This window comes from Phacochoerus africanus, chromosome 9 (genome assembly GCF_016906955.1).
Source record: "Phacochoerus africanus isolate WHEZ1 chromosome 9, ROS_Pafr_v1, whole genome shotgun sequence".
NCBI lineage: Eukaryota > Metazoa > Chordata > Mammalia > Artiodactyla > Suidae > Phacochoerus > Phacochoerus africanus.
In genome coordinates, this window is record NC_062552.1 from 55746488 (window position 1) to 55758766 (window position 12279).

Sequence of the window (12279 nt, forward strand, 5' to 3'; positions counted from 1 at the left end):
ATATACTGGTTTGCTTACCCATTCTTGTGCTGATGGGCATTGGGGCTGTTTACAGTCTTGGGCTATTACAAATAGTGCTACTAAGAACACCGGTGGATGTCTGTTTCTTTGGGTACACACTGGTATGAATGCTGTGCCTGACGGCCTAGGTTTTAATTTTGGCTCTACTGCATACATTATTTCACCTTTCTGGCCTCAATGTCTTGATCTATATAATGGGGATAATACGCACTGTGTGGAGTATTAAATTTGTGAAGATTAAATTTAAGAAAGCATGTGTAAAAATTTGGAGTTCCCTGGCAGCTCAGCAGGTTAAGGATCTGGTGTTATCACTGTTGTGGCTTGGGTCACTGCTGTGCTGTGGGTCCATTCCCTAACCCAGGAACATTCATGGGTGTGGCCAAAAAAAGAAAGAATGTAAAACCATGCTTGGCTGTTAGTATGGGTTTAATAAGGGTTGGCTATCATTATTCCTACATTTCCTGTGCTAACTTGTCAATCTCCTTACTACTGTACCTTAAAAGTCCATTCCCCCAAGTCTGAGGTAACAGGTCTCATTTTCTCCTTCTCTGAAATTATTTATTCCCACGACTTCCACTATCATGTATGTGGACAATTTTGCAAAGGGTTACATGAAAAGTCTGACTCCAAAAACCCTTGCCTACCAAACTCAACCTCTTTCCTAATCTCTGATCCTGCCTTTCGTGTCACAATGTACTATTTGCTCTTTTCCTTTTATTTTATTTTATTTTTTTCCTTTTTAGAGCCTAATTTGTAGCATATGGAAGTTCCCAGGCTAAGGGTCAAATCAGAGCTGCAGCTGCTATCGACAGCTACACCAGACCTGAGCCACATCTGCAAACTACACCACAACTCAGGGCAATGCTGGATCCTTAACCCACCAAGCGAGTCCAGGGATTGAATCTGCAACCTCATGGATGCTAGTCGGGCTTGTTACCACTGAGCTGCAAGAGGAACTTCCTGAAAATTGTTAGAATAGTAGTAAATTGAGAAACTTTAATTCAAGAAAATATACTAAATCTTAGTAAGAAAAGTGGGAGTCATACAACATGATAAATATAATTAACACTGCTGTAAGTTATGTCTTCATTAGAATAGTCCAGCTAAGTCACTAAACAGATAAACAAGCAAACAAAAGTAACAACAAGTCCTAGAGGGGAGAAGAATCCATATCCAAAGTTACTACCTTACCAAAAATATCCAGTTTTCAACAACAAAAATTATGACACACACAAAGAAAGAGGAATGCATGACCTATACACACACACACACACACACACACAAAAGCAGGGATCAGAAACTGCCTTTTCAGAGGGCCCAGATATCAGACTTATAAAAGCCTTCAATGCAATTGGTAGAAATGCGGTCAGAGAACTAAAGGAAATCATGTTAAAAGAAGTCAAGTTTGATGACAATGTCTCACTAAATAGAGAATCTCAACAATGGGAAATTATTAAAGAGAACCAATGGAAATTCTGGAGTCAAAAGTTTAGGAGTTTTCATCATGGTTCAGTGGTAATAAATCCGACTATTATCCATGAGGATGTGAGTTCAATCCCTGGACTTAGTGGGTTCAGGATCCAGCATTGCTGTGAGCTATGGTGTAGGTCACAGACGCAACTCAGATCTGGCGTTGCTGTGGCTGTGTTGTAGGCTGGCAGCTGTAGCTCCAATTCAACCCCTAGTCTGGGAACTTCCATGTGCCACAAGTGTGGCCTTAAAAAAATTCATTAAAATACCCGGAATAGTCAAAACATCCTTGAAAAAAGATCGCAAAGTTGGAAGACTCCCACTTAGCGATTTCAAAACTTACTACAAAACTTCAGCAATCATTGAGCAATATTGGTATAAAAACAGATGTGCAGATCAGTGGAATAGAACTGAGAATCCACAAATAAACCCATACATCTCTGGTTAATTGATGTTTGACAGGATGACAGGGTGACATTCCGTGTGAAAATTATACGTGTTTTTTCAACAAATGGTGCTGGGCCAGCTGCACATTCACAGGCAAAAGAATGAAGCTGGGCACCTTCACACTATACACAGAAATCAACTCAAAACAGATTTTAGGAGTTCCCATCATGGCTCAGTGGATAAAGAACCCAACTGGTATCCATGAGGTTTCGGGTTCGATCTCTGGCCTCACTCAGTGCATTAAGGATCTGGTGTTGCCGTGAGCTGTGGCATAGGTCGAAGATGCGGCTTAGATCCTGCATTGATGTGACTGTGGTGTAGGCCAGCAGCTGTAGTTCCAATTCGACCCCTAGCCTGGGAACCTCCATATGCCGCCAGTGTGGCTCTAAAAGACAAAAAGACAAAAACAAACAAACAAAAAAAGATTTTAGACCTAAATGTAAGAACTACAACTATAAGGCTTTTCGAAGAAAATATACAAGTAACTCTTCATGGGTCTGGAACTGGGCAAAGCTTTCTTCAATATGACACCAAAAAGTACAAGCAAATATAAATAAATTGCACTTCATCAAAATTTAAAACTTTCATGTTTCGAAGTACACCAACAAGAACATGAAGAGACAACTCACAAAATGGGAGAAAATATTTGCAAATCATACACCTGATAAGGGGCTTGAATCTAGAATATATAAAGAATGCTTACGACTCAATTTTTTAAAATACATAGAAGTGTTGATACATGGTACAATGTGGATGAGCCTTAAAAACATTATTTTAAGTAAAAGAAGACAGTCACAAAAGACCACATATTGTATTGTTCCATTTATATGACATGTCCAGAATAAATCAACCTATAAAGACAGAAAGTAGATCAGTGGTTGCCTAGTGTTTGGTAGAAATGGGAGGAATGTTTCTTCAGGGGATGAGAAAAATGGTTTTAAATTGATTATGGTTATGGTTATACACTCTGTAAATTGATTAAAAAACCTGGACTTCTCCTTGTGAATCAGCAGATTAAGAACCCGACTAGTATCCATGAGGATGTAGGTTCGATCCCTGGCTTCACTCAGCGGGTCAAGGATCCCACGTTGCCACAAGCTGCAGCGTAGGTCGCAGATGTGGCTCAGATCTGGCATTGTGGTTGCAGCTCCAATTTGACCCCTAGCCCAGGAACCTCCCTATGCCCAGGTGTAGCCCTAAAAAAGAAAGAAAAATGGACTTATGCACTTTAAATGGGTAAACTCTACAGTATGTGAATTACATATCAATAAAGCTGTTTTAAAAATCATGATAATAACAATACTATTTATAGAGCACTTATATACTGGGTGCTCTATTAAGTATTTCACACACATTATCTCATTTTTCAACATTATGAGTTAGGTATTTTTTTCTCTATATTATAGATGAAGAAACTTAGTTCAGTTCCCCAAGAAAACACAACTAATAAATGCCACAACCTAGATTTGAATTCGTCCCTTTCTGCCTCTAAAGCACGTTCTTCAGTCGCTTCACATGGCATAGAGAAAGATAAATCAAATTCCTTTTGATTCAACAAAAATTATCGACATCTGCTGTGAACAGTAAGATGTATCACAGGTAATCTTGAGAAAAATAATTTTTTTAAATGGCTGCACACTTGGCATATTGAAGTTCCTGAGCCAGGGATTAAATCCAAGCTGCCACTATAGCCAACACCAGCAACCCACTGTGCTGCACCAGGGATCAAAACCGCTCCTCCACCTCGACTTGAGCTGCTGCATTTGGATTCTTTTGTTTTTTTGTTTTGTTTTTTTTTTTGTTGTTGTTGCTTTGTTTTGTTTTTGTATTTTAGGGCCGCACCTGCAGCATCTGGAAATTCCCAGGCTAGGGGGTTGAATTGGAGCTGCAGCTGTCAGCCTACACCACAGCCACAGCAACCTGGGATCCAAGCCACATCTGTGACCTACACCACAGCTCACGGCAACACCGGATCCTTAACCCACTGAGCAGGGCCAGGGATCGAACCCACAACCCTATGGATACTAGTTGGATTCGTTGACCACTGAACCAAAACAGGAACTCCTGCATTCAGATTCTTAACCCACTGCGCCACAGTGGGAACTCTGAGAAAAAAACAATTTATTGTGGTAAAATATACATAAAGTTCACCCTCTCAACCACTTTAAAACGTACAATTCAGTGGTATTAAGCACATTCACATTGTTGTAAAACCATCACCACCAGCTAGGTTCAGGACAGTTTTCCTCTTCCCCAACTGAAACTCTATTCCCTTTAAATACTAACTCCCATTATCACCTTCCCCTGGTCCCCTGTAGCCACTATTCTACTCTCTGTCTCTATGAATTTGACTTTTCTACGTTTCTTATATAAGTGGAAACTTACAATATCTGTCCTTCTGTGACTGGCTTATTTCACTTAGCCTAACATCTTCAGGGGTCATCCATGCTGGAGCGTGGGTCAGCATTTCCTTCCTTGGAAAGGCTGGATAAGCTTCTATGGTGTATAAATACCACATTTTCTTTATCCATTCATCCATCAAGGAACATCTGGGTTGTTTCCCCCTTTTGGCTATTGTGAATAATGCTGCAATGGACATGGTTGTACAAATATTTGTCTGAATCAAATAGCACAGGGAAGAACATTTTAAAATGCAATCATCGTGAAATTATTTTAATGTAGAGTAGAATAAATATAAACAGCACATCAAGCCTGCACTATCTTAGATATCATTGCTTAGGTCCACAGGGATTCTCAGCCTCAGCACTACTGACATTTGGGGTTAAATAATGTTTTGTTTGGGGGGGGCCGTTGAGCAGCATCCACTCACTAGACGCTAGCAGCACTCCCTTCAGTTGTGACAACCAAAAAATGTCTCCAGACCTTGCCAAATATCCCTTGGGGTGGTGGAATTGCCCCCAGTTGAGAACCACTTGTTTATTTTTAAATTTTTTTTATTAAAGTAGAGTTGATTTACAATGTGGGCTAATTTCTGTTGTACAGAAAAGTGACTTAGTTATACACATATACACATTCTTTTTTAAAAAATATTCCTTTCCATTATGGTTTATCCCAGGAAATTGGATATAGTTCCCTGTGCTATACAGTAGGACTTTGTTGCTTATCTATCCTATACATACTAGTTTGCCTCTGCTAATCTCAAACCTCCCCTCTCCCCTTGGCAACCACAAGTCTGTTCTCCTTGTCTGTGGGTCTGTTTCTGTTTTGTAGATAAGTCTAGAACCACTGATTTAGGATGATGATGAAGAGGATATTTTATTTAAAAAGTGAGTGGAGGAGTTCCCGTCGTGGCTCAGTGGTTAACAAATCCAACTAGGAACCATGAGATTGAGGGTTCGTTCCCTGGTCTCACTCAGTGGGTCAAGGATCCGGTGTTGTCGTGAGCTGTGGTGTAGGTTACAGATGTGGCTCGGATCCCTCATTGCTGTGGCTATGGCATAGACTGGCAGTTACAGCTCCAATTAGAGGCTACAGCTCGGATTAGACCCCTAGCCTGGGAACTTCCATATACTGTGGGAGCAGCCCTAGAAACGACAAAAATAAAAATAAAAAAAGTGAGTGGATTTTATGAAACTATTAAGTAAACAATAAGCAAGGAGGAAAGAGATAGGGTCAAAAGGATGAAGGTGATATGCTGGTCCCTAGAGTTAAGGACGCCTGGGATGTGCTGTGCACTGAGCTAGGATATCCAAACTCTCAGGCAGCAGTGAGGAGGCCGTAAACTTAGACGATGCTAGTAATTGGCCTCTGTCACTGGTCCATTCTATCTTTTCATCTCCTCTCCTATTGCTTCTCCACTTGGATTGAGACAAGCCGACTTATGTTCTGCCATTGAGAGGACTCTGTGGCTGCTGCCTTTATCTGCCTGGAATGCCACACCACCCCCACCCTGACTTCAGCCCATAGACCTTCAATGACTAGTTCAAGTCTCTAAGAATCTACATCAGAAGAAATTGTTCCCTCCTCTGAATAATTGTTCATGATATTGATTACAATGTATTGCTAAAAGCTCAGACTTTTAGTCACATCTTCAAGTATCTCCCCTTTGCCCTATAGGACTTTGCTTCCTGGTTGCCTCTAATACTAAATGTCTTGCTTGGTAAAAATATTTACTCTCTTGTTAATTCAAATACACAGTAAAACAATAGCGGGGTCTCTGGAAGGATGTAAACAATTTAAAATGGCTCAAGAACATGAAATTATTCAGGAAAGACTTATGAAGCACTTTTTTATTTTTATTTTATTTTATTTTATTTTATTGTCTTTTTAGGGCTGCTCCTGCAGCATATGGAGGTTCCCAGGCTAGGGGTTGAATCAGAGCTGCAGCTGCCTGCCTACACCACAGCCACAGCAATGCAGATCCAAGCCTCGTCTGTGACCAACACCACAGCTCACAGCAATGCCAGATCCTTAACCCACTGAGTAAGGCCAGAGATCGAACCTGTGTCCTTATGAATCCTAGTCAGGTGGGTTAATTGCTGAGCCATGACAGGAACTCCACGAAGCACTTATTTAACGTAGAAGTTTTACTGACTTCTTTTGCATTAACCGCATGAACAACTCAATTTTTATGACTGTAATTAAAGATGACATCAAGAAAAGAAATGCATGGTGACTAAAAAGTCATCTTTAGCCAACCGCCTGTCTGACACTCTGTATGTATCTGATTATAAGGCTGAAACAGCTTTGTGCATGCGTGTGGGAGGGGGAAGACATGACTATTTTCATTCCTGGGTCCTATGTGTATACGTGGTACCATGTAATTTATCATTCAAATTGATACCATCTGAGAATGAAAGGGGGACATTATTAACATTTTGCCAGGACAGCAGGCATAAAACAAGATTGTTCTGGATGTAAAACCACCTTATGATATGATTATGGACAAATCCACGTGCAGGTTTAAGGAAGCAGCCCGAATCACAGGCAAGTTTATTACTTGTCACTGTTTGGCTAGCCAGCAGGAGGCTTTCCTAACAAAAAAAAAAAGGCTAAACCCTTGAATTTCCTCATAGTTTGTCCTCATGGAACTATTGCATGTGGGGAACATAGAACTTCCCAACAAACTTCATCTCTGTTATCAAGCAGAAGCTAGCCAGGAAGCCGGGCCCTGGGGCATTCTGAACTCACTGCCCAATGCATGCACGGGGAGCACTGTATGTGACAATTAAGTGACAATTTTGGATTCCTCAGAGCCTGAGCTATCTGGGGCCTTAGGGGAATTTCAGGAACACCCAGGCTGCAACTTTTTGCGCTTTTCACTCAGCCACAAACTTTCCCATCTCCCTCAGAGTGATTATGTCAATGAGGTCTTTACTCAGTCCTCCAAACCCTCTCTGCTAAGGATATTCCAAAGGAAACGTTTCTCTCACCAGGTGGTAGATATACGACTCTTAAAAAAAAAAAATCCTGCAACTGTTGGGGTGATAGGTAAATGAGAACTTTCTGTACTTTCTGTCCAGTTTTGCTGTGACTCTAAAACCATTTTAAAAAATGAAGTCTATAAAAAAGCCAATCCCGAATCCCGTGACCACTACTTCTGAGGGACAGAACTTAGAAAATGAGTTAGCACTTTGAGAAACAATCTTTTTTTTTTGTCTTTTCTAGGGCCGCACCCGAGGCATATGGAAGTTCCCAGGTTAGGGGTCGAATTGGAGCAGTAGCCTCCGGCCTACGCCACAGCCACAGCAACTGCGGGATCCGAGCCACATCTGTGACCTACACCACAGCTCACAGCAATGCCAGATCCTTAACCCACTGAGTGAGACCAGGGATCAAACCCAAAACCTCATGGCTCCTAGTCGGATTCATTAACCACTGAGCCATGATGGGAACTCCAAGAAACATCCTTAAATGATCTATAACAGCTACAAACAAAACATTTAAGAGCTGAAATATATGGCAGGCACCATTTGATGCACTTAACATCTATAAACCATCTGCTCTTCCCAGCACCCCATGAGGAAAGCACAATTTACTGTCACCTAAATTTTATGGAAGTGGGGCACAGAGAGGCACGGTTTATGCCCAAGGTCACAAAGCTAGGAGAGGCAGAGTCAGGATTCAAGCCTCAGCAGCAGAGAAGCCAAAGCCCATTGCTGTCGATCATCCATTAAGGATAACGACAATGACAGAATAATGAAAATGACAAACTGAGTGAATCACTGATTTGCTAGAAGAAAATAAATAGAGCCCACGATCTGCTCTGACCTCTGCTGCCTGCTGCCTCTCTGAGGACCCCAAGGAATTTCCCAGATCCTGCTGAGAAACCCCAGGTGATCTTAGAGCCAGTTCCTCTTCAGTAAAGTGATTAAACTTTAGTCATTTCAGAATGTGGGTGGGTGCATGCCCTCTTGCTGGTTCTCTTTTTTTTTTAATTTTTTTGTCCCGTAGCATATGGAGGTTCCCAGGCTAGGGGTCCAATCAGAGCTATAGCTGCCAGCTTACACCGCAGCCACAACAACTTGGAATCTGAGCCACATCTGTGACCTACACCACAGCTCACAGCAACACCATCCGGATCCTTAACCCACTGAGCGAGGCCAGGGATCAAACCCGCAACCTCATGGTTCCCAGTCAGATTTGTTTCCACTGTGCCATGACAGGAATTCTTTGCTGGTTCTCTTTTATAACAAGGCACTCTCATGCTCTCAGAAATGTACTTCATAGCCAAGTCCTAACCACTGGTTATCCCAGACCAAGCCTCACCAAATCTTCCATCCCGACAGGTGACTAAACTTGAAGGCAAAAATGAGTCCATTCTGTCTCCTAAATGACCTCCCACAGAACCACTATATTGAATGAAATAACATAATTCAACAGAATACAGCAAGAGCCAAAGCAAAGAAGAGGAAACAGAAACCAGAGACCAATAAGAAAGTAGTTCTAGGAGTTCCTGTTGTGACACAGCAGAAATGAAACCAACCAGTATCTGTGAGGGTGCAGGTTCGATCCCTGGCCCTGCTCAGTTGGTTAAGGATCTGATGTTGCCATGAGCTGTGGTGTAGGTCGCAGATGGAGCTCAAATCCTGCATTGCTGTGGCTGTGGTATAGGCTGGCAGCTGCAGCTCCAATTCGACCCCTAGCCTGGGAACCTCCATATGCCATGGATGAGGTCCTAAAAAAGAAAAGAAAAGAAAAGAAAAAAGCAGACCTATGTTGCAAAGAGTAACAGATCATTATTTAAACCAGCCAGAGCTGGGAAGGAGATATACATGGCCTTCCCCTCTTTCTTCTCTGTCTAGGTTCATTCTATGCCTCTTTTTGAGCCTTAGTGACACAACTGTGTTCTAGAATTCCTGAACCTGATGAGCATCTCTTCCTGGAACTCTTGGCTAAAGCTGTGTTCCTGACATGGATGGAAAATTCCATTTGCACAATGATAAGCCATCTGCACCCTACTCCCCAGAGCCACTTTTTGTGGCTCTGAATCCAGCTGGAGAAATCTTTTTGGATCTCGGGAGCCACTTCAGGTTTTTCAGGGCCTAACAAGACATCTGTCTCCTTTAGCAAACATGAGCAGGAGCAAACCTGTTTCCCTAGCAGGAGTGCAGACATAGAGATGTCCATGGGAACTGGAAAACCATGGAGCAGAACCAAGTGTGTGGGGGTATGCGTGCGCACACGCGCGCGCACACACACACACACACAAAGCGGCAACAGATCCAAAGCTCTTTTCTGGAAGCCCCAATTTTTTTTAACACAAAGAGTCAGAACGACAGGAGTCCCTCACTATAACCCTCTGTTCAGGTTTTTCTTTCCCCAAATGGAAGAGAATATAGAGGAATAAATAAATGCTGAAATAAAACTTTTTGTTTTAAGTAACGTGACAACTGAATGAAAAACAAAGCAGAGGATTCTTTCTCCTTCTTCCCTCGAGAGCACCATGGTATGGGTTCTCTCAAAGGTAGGCCCAAGGGAGCTGGGGCTAAATTCAGCCTTGAGAGGCTATTTCCATTCATATTCTAGGACTTCCATAGCTTTGGAATGGGGAATGGGCTTCAGGAGTTCCTGACAGATTTTATGCAGTGGTTTCTGGTCCAGTGCTGATCAGCCTTCCAAAGGATATGTGGTCTCACTCCATGAAACTTGAGCCACTGGACACATGGTTGGGTGAACAGGAAAAAGGAAGCTCCATTTTTCAAAATCCTGAAATATGTTGAAAAAATTAACATGAATGCAAATACCACTTTCCTTCTCTAGCTAAAATCACAACTCCCATCTCATTCCTTGCTCTCTCTCTTCCAGCCCTACTGTGCCTTGGCAGCGTAGCGCTCTCTGCTCTCAAGCATTTGCTTTTCAAGCCAATCAAGTGTTCTCTTCTTGGTAAAAGCACATGCCATTGCAAAAGCAGTTTCAGACTCATAGAATTTTAGAACTGGACTTAGTTCCACAAACCAATGGGTAAGTGGATGGGGAACCAGTCTTGATTGAACGCCTACTGAGTGCCCGGCACTGTTAGTGTTTACCAGAATTATTTAAACTTCTCATTAACTACTGTTGTTACTCCCAGTTGCCAAATGAAAAATAATCAGGATGCATGCAGAAAAATTAAATGACTTGCTCAGGGCCATGCAACCTGTACACACCAAGAGGGATTCCAACTCTAAGATCTGATTCCGAAGGCTACATTCTTCCAGGCTGCTTTCAACTGAGCAAGGGTCATCTTAAGAGCTGAAAGGACAGTGGGACAATGACTGAGGTCCACCCTGCCTGCCACGTCCCCATCATCCTTCCCTAGCTGGCAGAGGCTGCTGCCTTCACATCCTTTCTTCTCCTTACGGCTTGGTGACTCACTAACTTCCCTCCTCTCTCCTGGGACACGATCCCCAAATCTTGCCCCCAGTGTCCTGAACTACAGGTGAGTCCAGCAGTCGACCTGGAGCCTTCAAGCCCGGCAGCTGAGCTACCAGCCAGCCTCCCTCCTCCCAGCCCCAGAAGACATCTGACCTTACCCAGCCCCCCAAACCAGCTGCGGTCACAACTGCCTCCCTCTCGGTACCCCGCCTCCATCAACATCAACCACTACCCATCTTTCCGCTCTCTTATCTTTGCCCTGCCCACTCCAGGCTGGCTTTATCCTATAGCGTCTTGGCCCACTGGCTAAAGACGTTAAGAATAACCAATTGTCGTGGAGTTCTCGGCTGAGGGCTCCGCCTCCACTCTGAGGAGCAGGTCCCCTGACCAATGGGCTACCCTCTGGATGCAAAAAGCCCTCGGGGCTCATAGAGCAGAAGCCGGGCGGCCCAATGAACGGGCTAGTTTCCGTGGTTAGGGGCGTGGCAGAAGCGGTCGTCAGGGGCGGGGCGGCAGTTGCTTGGGCGGGGCCGGTAGCGGCGGGAGCTGCACTGGCCAGGGGTTCCGGCTGCATTTCCATGAGCGCCGGCGGCAGCGGCGGAGCTGCGGAGATTGGACTGAGGGCGAGCTGGGCCGCTGTAGTCAACCGCGCTCAGGTAAAGCCACGGCCGAGCGAGCTCCGCTAAGCCGCGATCGAGCCCCGGATCAGTTGGGCTAAACCCCTGAGCCCCGCGGTCCTGTCGTGGCTCGGCCCAACGCGCCGTTGCCTGCGGCTCGGGATCCTCGGGGGCCTGTCACCTGGCGCCTCGGTGGTCCCCAGGGCCGTCGGGGAGGGAAGCAGCCTGGATCACATTGGGTGGGGTACGCCTTCCTGAAAGCCCTTTGTCCCCTCTTGCCTCGGGCACAGAGGCTGGAGACATTCCCGACTGCGGCCTCCCTGCCAGCCATTCCTGCATGCGTGCGCACCCTTGGGACCTCTGGGGTCTGAGGCAGGGGTCTTGGTGATGGAGATATGGGACCCGCGCCTATAGGGAGAGGGCCGGGGGCCTAATTACAAACCCGGAATACCGGAGGACCCTCTGTGTTTCTGGGCTCAAGAGGCGCACCCAGGACTGATAGGTTCAAGTTGGGAGGTAGCTTTTGACCCACTTGGAGGCGCACTTAGGGAGCTCGGCCCTGCGCCCGGCACCTTTCTAGGCTCTTCGTGATCTTTCCCCACAGTGAGAGCTGTCCAGCAGCAGGCCCTGCTAGGCGAGGCAGTCACCATCTCGACCTTGGAAGTGACCAGGCAGAGGCCAAGTGACAGCCACCTGTCAGGGATGCTTAGAAAGGACTCTAAAGGGAAGACTGCATGACCCACCTGTAAGGCCCTTCTCCACTCACAGAGGCACTCTGGGTGACCTTTAATGCCTACCTTGAGAAGAGTACTGCTGGGGGTCCATTAGTTTGAAAGTGGATGTTGTGTGGTCTCAACTCTCAAGAGTCTGTGTTAGCAAAGAGAATGGACCCTGCCAAGTAGCTTAT

The 12279-nt window shown here is 44.6% G+C and overlaps 1 protein-coding gene and 1 long non-coding RNA gene across 2 annotated transcripts in view; one reads left to right on the plus strand and one right to left on the minus strand.

Moving 5' to 3' along the window:
- Positions 1-9791: 9791 nt before the first annotated feature.
- LOC125136526 (uncharacterized) lies at positions 9792-10980 on the minus strand. The gene is made up of 3 exons (XR_007137220.1): positions 10914-10980; positions 10548-10632; positions 9792-10107 (listed from the first exon to the last, which is right to left on the minus strand). It is a non-coding gene; the product is annotated as an uncharacterized LOC125136526 (long non-coding RNA).
- A 311-nt stretch (positions 10981-11291) lies between these two features.
- Positions 11292-12279, plus strand: part of ABHD2 (abhydrolase domain containing 2, acylglycerol lipase) — a 115720-nt gene continuing 114732 nt past the window's right edge. Inside the window, exon 1 of the mRNA XM_047797789.1 lies at positions 11292-11411. The gene's annotated coding sequence lies outside the window, so the exon portion shown is untranslated. The remainder of the gene's footprint in view (positions 11412-12279) is intronic.